Source organism: Herpailurus yagouaroundi, unplaced genomic scaffold (genome assembly GCF_014898765.1).
Source record: "Herpailurus yagouaroundi ecotype Mexico unplaced genomic scaffold, PumYag 67641, whole genome shotgun sequence".
Taxonomy (NCBI): Eukaryota; Metazoa; Chordata; class Mammalia; order Carnivora; family Felidae; genus Herpailurus; species Herpailurus yagouaroundi.
The window spans coordinates 184,494-192,688 of NW_024420442.1; positions in this window are offsets into that span (position 1 = coordinate 184,494).

Genomic DNA, 8,195 nt, shown 5'->3' on the forward strand with positions numbered 1-8,195 from the left:
TCATTTTATCATTTTATCATTGAAAGGGCAGTGTGAATTATTTCTGCATTTTATATTGCCAAATGAGATCTCTCAAATCAAATGTCTTGGAAAAAAAATCCCCCCCTTTTTTTTTTTCTGATCGTTTGAGGTGTGTATCTAAATGAGAGACATTCTATTTTGATTCGTCTTCTTCCCCCTCCCGCCCCGGGGACCTGAGAGCAGGAAACTGTTTGGTGGCCTCACACATCAACAAGGGAAAAATCCAAACTTGACAAGCTGAATTAACCACATGTGTTAACTGAAGTCAGAAAAGGCTGAGATAATGAAGGAAATGTGGCACTTAATTATTTGTTAATTCCTAGATAAACTATATCAGCAATAATTACTCACATAAAATAACAGAAATTCGTATGCTGTCACTAAAACTAATCACTTGCCCGGACAAAGACCAGGCATATACCTGAGTTGACTAGCCTTCTGGACATTCAGGTTCTCTTGCATAAACATACCTATAAAGAGTTAACATCCTCAGAAAGAGCATTCTTCTGGGATGAGAGAATTCTTTAAAAAATTTTTTTTAAATTTTTTTATTATTTTCATTTTTGAGAGAGAGACAGAGTGCAAGCAGGGGAGGGGCAGAGAGAAGGAGACCCAGAATCTGAAGCAGGCTCCAGGCTCTGAGCTGTCAGCACAGAGCCCGACACGGGGCCTGAACCCACGAGCTGTGAGATCCTGACCTGAGCCGAAGTCGGATGTTTAACCGACGTAGCCACCCAGGTGCCCCAAGAAAATGCTTTTTAAAATTAGAAATAATTTTGTGTTTCTTACTAATATGTTTCTTCTAATTATGTGTTTCTTATGAGTAATTAATATTTTTCCATTGTTGAACATTTTAACTATATAGATAAAAATTAGCTATGGAGATAATCACTGTTAGTAGCATGGGGTAAGATTATAGATAGAGATATAGATATAGACATGTAAATATCTCTATATATACTATATATATGTATATAATTTTTTAATCTCTTTATCCTCATCCATATTTCTTTCTTTTTTCATCTATTATCTATTGGATATAGGCTTCACCACCCTGTGATACTTTCTTTTCTTTCTTTCTTTCTTTCTTTCTTTTTTATTGGAATATATTTTATTAATTATAAAACTTTACATTTTTTCCAAGGACTTGCATATAGAAAATACATGTTCACTAATGGGTGGATTTTTATAAAGTAAGTGGAACTTTATGTAAAATAAAATTCACTTTAGTTTTTTTTAATATCAAATTTATTGTCAAATTGGTTTCCATACAACACCCAGTGCTCATCCCAAAAGGTGCCCTCCTCGATGCCCATCACCCACCCTCCCCTCCCTCCCACCCCCCATGTGATACTTTCTTTTAATATTTAAAACACTCTGATCCCAAGTCCCCATTTGCTTTACTAGAAAGTATCCTTTCTCCTCTTGTTAGATCCTCTTTTCCTTATGATAAGTCCCAACTCCTCAGAGCTTTAAGCAATCCAAGAGATTACACCTGGTTACTATTGCTTTGTGGGGGAGAATACTGGAAACTCTGACGAGACTGCTGGTCCAATTTCTGCCGTTGTTGCTACTGAATTGTTCTCACGTTCCACATGAGAACAGATGGTGAGGTAGTCTGGTGCAGATTTCCATCCACTTCAAGGAGTTTCTACGTGATCTATGCACAAGCCATCTGAGAGAGTGTAAAAGTAAAAGGAAGCCCGTTTTCCCAGTGGTACGCCCACCTATACCCAGTGCATGCCACAGTAGACAAGGTAGACAAGGTCTCGAATACATCTTTATTAGTTTTGGCATCACGGAGGAGGGATCAGCAGAAATCTAGTAGAAGGGACATGGAACCAGTCCCGGGTTCCAGTCTTCTCCTTTCTTAGATGAAGCCTTTCTGGGCAACTGGATCACAGTTCAAATTCCTTCTCAGTGAAAACAAACCTTGGATTGCGAGTAACTTGTTCTGAGAGTGTCCTGCAAGGTGAACAAACGTTTCTAATAAATTTTAACTTGATGAACGAGCGAGGTCTTACAATGTGAGTGGGACGGGACGCTGAACATCACATGATCACAACTGAGCTAATGGTTCTTGAAATTCTCTTTGATATACAAGTGCTTTGAATTACAATCATGTTTCTGATGTTGCTTCTTGATTGATGACACTAGTAAGTGACATCTCAGTGCATAACTTTGAACTTAGAAAAAAGAGTCTCGTACTTAATTTCCTTTTTTTCAAAAGGCCTTTTGGCCAATTGCTTCTTCCCCCAAATCCCCAAGCTCAATGTGCCAATATGTATGGGATGCAGTTGATATAGATCCGTTTGCCTGAAAAGTTGGAACCACCAGGCCATTGCCGAATTCCCAAATTTCCAGTTCTAGCCTTCTCTTTGAATAATGGATCCCTGCTTACTCTACATTCGTTACCAGTGAGGCGATCATTCTCATAACAAAAAAATCAGCAGTGTTTCTTGAGGTCTGAACAACTTGAAATATCTGTGGGTAATGATATGAAATGGTCTCACTGGGTATGTTAACATCTCTTGTATGTACTGATTTGTGTCTCCTCAAATTCATATGTTGAAATGAAATGTGATTGTATTTGGAGATGGAGCTTTTAGAAAACAATTAAGGTTAAATGAAGGCATAAGGATGAAAAAGTTATGTGAATACACAGTGGAAAGACAGCTGTCTACAAGCCAGGAAGAGAGCTCTCATCAGAATTAGGGGTGCCTCAGTGGCTCAGTTGGTTACACGTCTGACTTCAGCTCAGGTCATGATCATGCGGTTTATGGGTTCAAGGCCCGCATCAGGCTCCTCGCCGGTGGTGTGGAGCTTTCTTGGGATTCTCACTCTCTGCCTCTCTCTCTCTGCCCTGTCCCCACTTGCGCACACACTCTCTCTCAAAATAAACTTTAAAAAAAAAAAAAAAAAAAGAACTCAACCATACCGGTACCCTAACCTTGGCCTTACAGCCTCCAGAACAAAGAGGAAATAAATGTCTGTCGTTAGAGCCACCAAGTGTATAATATTTCATTATGGAAGGCCCAGCAGACTAATAGAGATTTTGGTACTGAGAGTGGTTCTAGAGGAGCAGAATGTTAAGGATGAGTTTTCTGGATTGGTCCTGGGGTTTCTGGAATTGGCTCTCCAATCGGATTAGTTTTAAATGACTCTATTTCTGGCAGTAAAGAGATTGACTGGTTGCTCCTAACGTTGCTGGACCAAGTGGGGAAAGAAACGATGAGCTCAGGGATTTGAATTTCCGAGTTCAAGTGCTGCAGTCAATCACTTGCCAGCTTGTGTGCATTCCTTGAAGGGAATTATTACCTCCTGCAGTCTCAGGTTGAATTACAATGCAAGTTGAACTCCCAGCCTCACCTGGTGTCTGTGGTTAAAGCGAGGGCATTGAGAAAGAACAAGAGCCTAGGGGCGCCTGGGTGGCTCCGTCGGTTAAGCGTCCGACTTCGGCTCAGGTCACGATCTCGCGGTCCGTGAGTTCGAGCCCCGCGTCAGGTTCCGAACAACGCACCAACCGCGAGATCGTGACCTGAGCCGAAGTCAGACGCTTAACCGACCGAGCCACCCAGGCGCCCTGAGCCCCCAAATTCTGATGTACTCCTTGCCAATGGAAGAGGCCTCTCCACCCTCAGTGGTAGCAGCCTTTCTACTCCCATTTGAGGGGATTGATCCCGAGTTGCCTGAGGAAATGGTATGGTCTCCCCTTAAGTAGTTGCCATGCGACTACTTAGGACCCACACCATCACTCATCTTTGCCTTTAGGTCTATGTTAGATTCAAGTTCCAGCAGGCCCCGAAAGGGGAGGCACAAAGTTTGACCCATGAGGAGGTACACTGCACTCCAAAAGTACTACTTGAGTTTTCTCACTTACACAGACAGAGACCTGGGGAAAATGTGTGCGAATAGGTACGAAAGGTGTGGGATAGTGGTGGAAGAAGCATGAAGTTGGATCAGGTCAAATGTATTGATATTTGCTCACTGATCAGATTCTGGATTTGATGTTGCAGCTCGGGGAGTTAGTTAGAAGAGGCTCTAACCGTTTGGTTGGTTGGTTGGTTGGTTGAAACATGGGCCAAAAGGTAGACGAAAGTGAGTGCATTAGAAATGCTGAAGTTGCCTTGGTTTAATGTAGAGGAAAGGATTCCAAGGCTTAGGGAAATTGGAATTTTAAAATAGATTTGTTATTTTATTTTATTAAAAACAACTTTTAATGGACATTTACTCATTTTAGAGAGAGCTTGGGCAGGGGGAGGGCAGAGAGAGAGGGAGACACAGAATCTGAAGCAGGCTCCAGGCTCCGAGCTATCAGCACAGAGCCCGACGCGGGGCTCGAACTCGTGAGCATGAAATCATGACCTGAGCTGAAGTAGGACACTTAACCAACTGAGCCACGCAGGCAACCCTGTCATTTTATTTTTAAAGTTTATTTATTTTGAGAGAGAGAGAGAGAGAGAGAAAGAGAGAGAGAGTGAGTGAGAGCAGGGGAGGGTCAGAGACAGAGAGAGAGAGAATCCCAAGCAGACTCCATGCGGTCAGTGCAGAGCCCGACATGAGGCTCAAAGTCACGAACTGCGAGATCATGACCTGAGCTGAAATCAAGAGTTGGACGCTTAACTCACTGAGCCACCCAGGCCCCCCAAAGTGGATTTGCCATTTTAGACCTACTCGCCCACCCTGGGAGGGTCCAGAAGGCACACCTTTTCCCAATACAGTAAGAAATAGACCTGTAAGGGCAGCCTTGGAAGTCTTGAAGGACTCTGTTCATTCTTCTCATTGGGCCAGAATTTACAGTGGGAATTGCATTGTTAAACTGGGAAACCTAAGTGCAAAGGTCGTATGCAGGTTCTGGGGTTGCAGGGGGCAAGCGGCAGTACTGAACCACCCAAGACAAGGTGGGTATAGTTGCCATACATGGATGGCAGAGTCAAAGCAGCAAAATGGTCTGACTGGCACAGACCTATGGCACTGGCTAGCTGATCACGATGTTACTGGAAGTGTAACAGGTAAGCAGCTTACGAAATTCTTAACGCTCATAAGCAGGAAAGTTCGAATTCAAGTGAACCAATGTCTAACCTGAATCATAAAAACAAAGGGTCATGGCCCCCCATTAATTCCTAGTTTTGAGTCAGTTTACAGACTCAGAATGAAGGCGAGGCCATGTCCCTTGAGGGAGGATCTCAGCCTAGTACTAAAAATTTATACGGTTAATCTCTCTCCCAGCCTTCCCTAACAGTACCTGTGGTCTTTTACCAGGGTGACTGGGCACTGGGGAAAGTGAAATAATCGAACTACTAGACTTTGGCTCTAAACTGACATTAGTTTCACAGGACCCCAAAAGTGACTGGGGTCCATCAGAGAGTGTAGGGCCTCATGGAAGTCAGGTGATCAATGGAGTTTTAGCTCCGGTCTATCTTACAGTGGGCCCAGTGGGTCACCAGATCCGTCCTGTGGTTAGACCTCCAGCCCCAGAATGCATAGTTTGAATAGATAAGCTCAGCAGCTGACCGATCCCTCACATTGGTTCCTTGACCTATGGGGTGAGGGCTATTATGGTGGCAGAGGCCAAGCAGAAGGCACTAGAACCACCGCTGCTTGGGAAAATAGTAAACTAAAAGCAACACTGCGTTCTTGGAGGGATTGCACAATCAAGGGCTTGAAAGAAGCAGGGACGGTGACCCCAGCATGTCCCCATTCAACTCACATGTTTGCTCTGCACAGAAGACGTATGGATTTCGACATGTTTGGTCTGCACAGAAGACAGATGGGTTTCATAGAATAACTGTAGATTATCCAAGCAATTGCCCAAGCCAGACGTGGTTTTATTCCTTGAGCAAATTCACACATCCCCTAGTATCTGGTATGCAACCATTAATCTGGAAAGTACTTTTTTGTCTATCGTTTAGTAAAGGGCACCAGAAACAGTTTGCTTTCAGCAGGTAGGGCCGTCCTGCCTCAGGGGTAGATCAACTCTCCACCCTCTCGTAATTAATTCATGAGAATCCTAATTGCCTTCTCATTCCACAAGATATAACATCGATCCATCACACTGGCCACATTATGCTGATGGGACCTAGTCATTTAGAAGTAGCAACTTCTCGAGACTTACTTATAAAACTTGTGCACGTCAGAGGATGATACAGAAACCCAACCAAAGCTCAGGGGCCTTGTCCTCCGGTGACATTTCTAGGTAAGTTGTTGCATGTGACCCCTCCTACAATCAAAAAAGAGGCCCAATTTCTAGTAAGCCTCATTGGATTTTGGAGGCAACGTATTTCTTAGATGGGTATGCTGCTCTGGCCCGCTTACTGAGTGACCCGAAGAGCTGCTAGTTTTGAGCAAGGCCTTAGAAGAAGAGAAGGCTCTGCAGTCACTCCAGGCTGCTATACAAGCCGCTCTGCCGCATCAGTCGTATGATCCGGAAGAATCTATAGGGCAGCACAGGCCATTAGGATCTGGGAGCAAAGCCCTGCCAGTCTCTACATGTACCTTTGCCCCTTTTGAGGAACAGCCCCAGGCCTGCTATTTGGGCCTCAGTAGGGATCAAACATATGACTTGAGCTGCCCACCATGAACTCAGTGCCAGCTGACTCACTAAGCCATCAAGTTGGATGTCCGTAGCAGTATTCCATCACCAGATAGGATTGTTATATCCGTGATTGGACCCAAGCAGGGCCTGAAGGTGCAGGTTGGTTACATGAACAAGTGGTCCAAATGTCATTGGCCCACGTTCCTTTTGCACAACCTTCTCTTTTCCAGCCTGCACCTGTGGCATCATGGAGAGTTCCCTTCGAGCAGTTGACAGAGGAACAGAAGATTTGGGCCTGTTTTACAGATGGTTCTGCACGAGTTGCAGGCAACTCCCCAAAGTGGACAGCGGTAGCACTGCAACCCGTCTCTGGAACATTCCTGAAGGATAGTGGTGAAGGGAAATCCTCCCCCGGGGAAGAACTTCAAGCAGTACACTTGGTTGTTCACTTTGCTTAGAAGGAGAAATGACCAGATGTGTCATTGTCTACCAATTGATTGCCTGTGGCCAATGGTTTAGTTGAATGGTCAGGAACTTGGAAGGAACATGACTGGCAAATTGATGACAAGGAAATTTGGGAAAGCGATATGTGGATAGAACGCTCTGAATACACAGAAAATGTGAAAATATTTGTGTCCTGTATAGAATGTTCACCAAAGGATGAACTCAGCAGAGGAGAATTTTAATAATCGAAGGATAACCCTTTCTATGGATATCCGTCAACCTCTTTCCTTAGCCACTTCCGACATTGCCCAGTGAGCTCATAAACAAAGTAGCCATGGTGGCAGGGATGAAGGTTATTCACAGGCTTGGCAACATGGACTTTCACTCACCAAAGACAACATGGCTAAGGTCATTGGTGAGTACTTAATCTGCCACCAGCAGAAACCAATGAGGAATCTTGATATGGCATCATTCCCTGGTACTGGCCAGTTATCTGGTGGCAGATTGATTATATTGGACTGCTTCCATGATGGAATTGGTGGCGTTTTGTTCTTACTGGTGTAGACACTGTGGATATGGACTTTCCTTCTCTGCATAAAATGCTTCTGCCCAAACTACCATCCATGGACTTATAGACTATCTTGCCTATCTTCGTGGCATTCTAAACAGCATTGTTTCTAATCCAGGAACTCTCTGTGTGTTCTGCTTTAATTTTGCTGTGAATATAAAACTACTATAAAAATAGAAGTTTATTAAAGATAAAGGAAAAAACAAAATAAATAGCTAATCATTAAATCCGTATTCTTTCTAATATCTTTACTTGAAGAAATAGTACTATGGTTGACATACTTGTAGTTAAATTTTTACATATTCCGTTGTTTAGTTTTTTATAATACATTTTTAAGAACGAAATTGCTATGCCAAAGGAATCAGTTCTTCGTCTTCTTCTTCTTCTTCTTGGAATAATTTGCCGTAATGACCACCACAAACTATATATGAATTTATATTGAGACCAGAAGTTCAGGAAAGTGCATGTTCAAAGCATAAAAATTTAAAGCTTTTCTCCAATTTATCTGCTCCTGACTTTGGCTTACCCTATCCTATAAGTTTATGTGTTTTTCTTCAACCAACATGAGTGGCCACTGCTTTTAACAAATATTCCTTATAACCACCTTTTGGTGATCCCCACCATGGG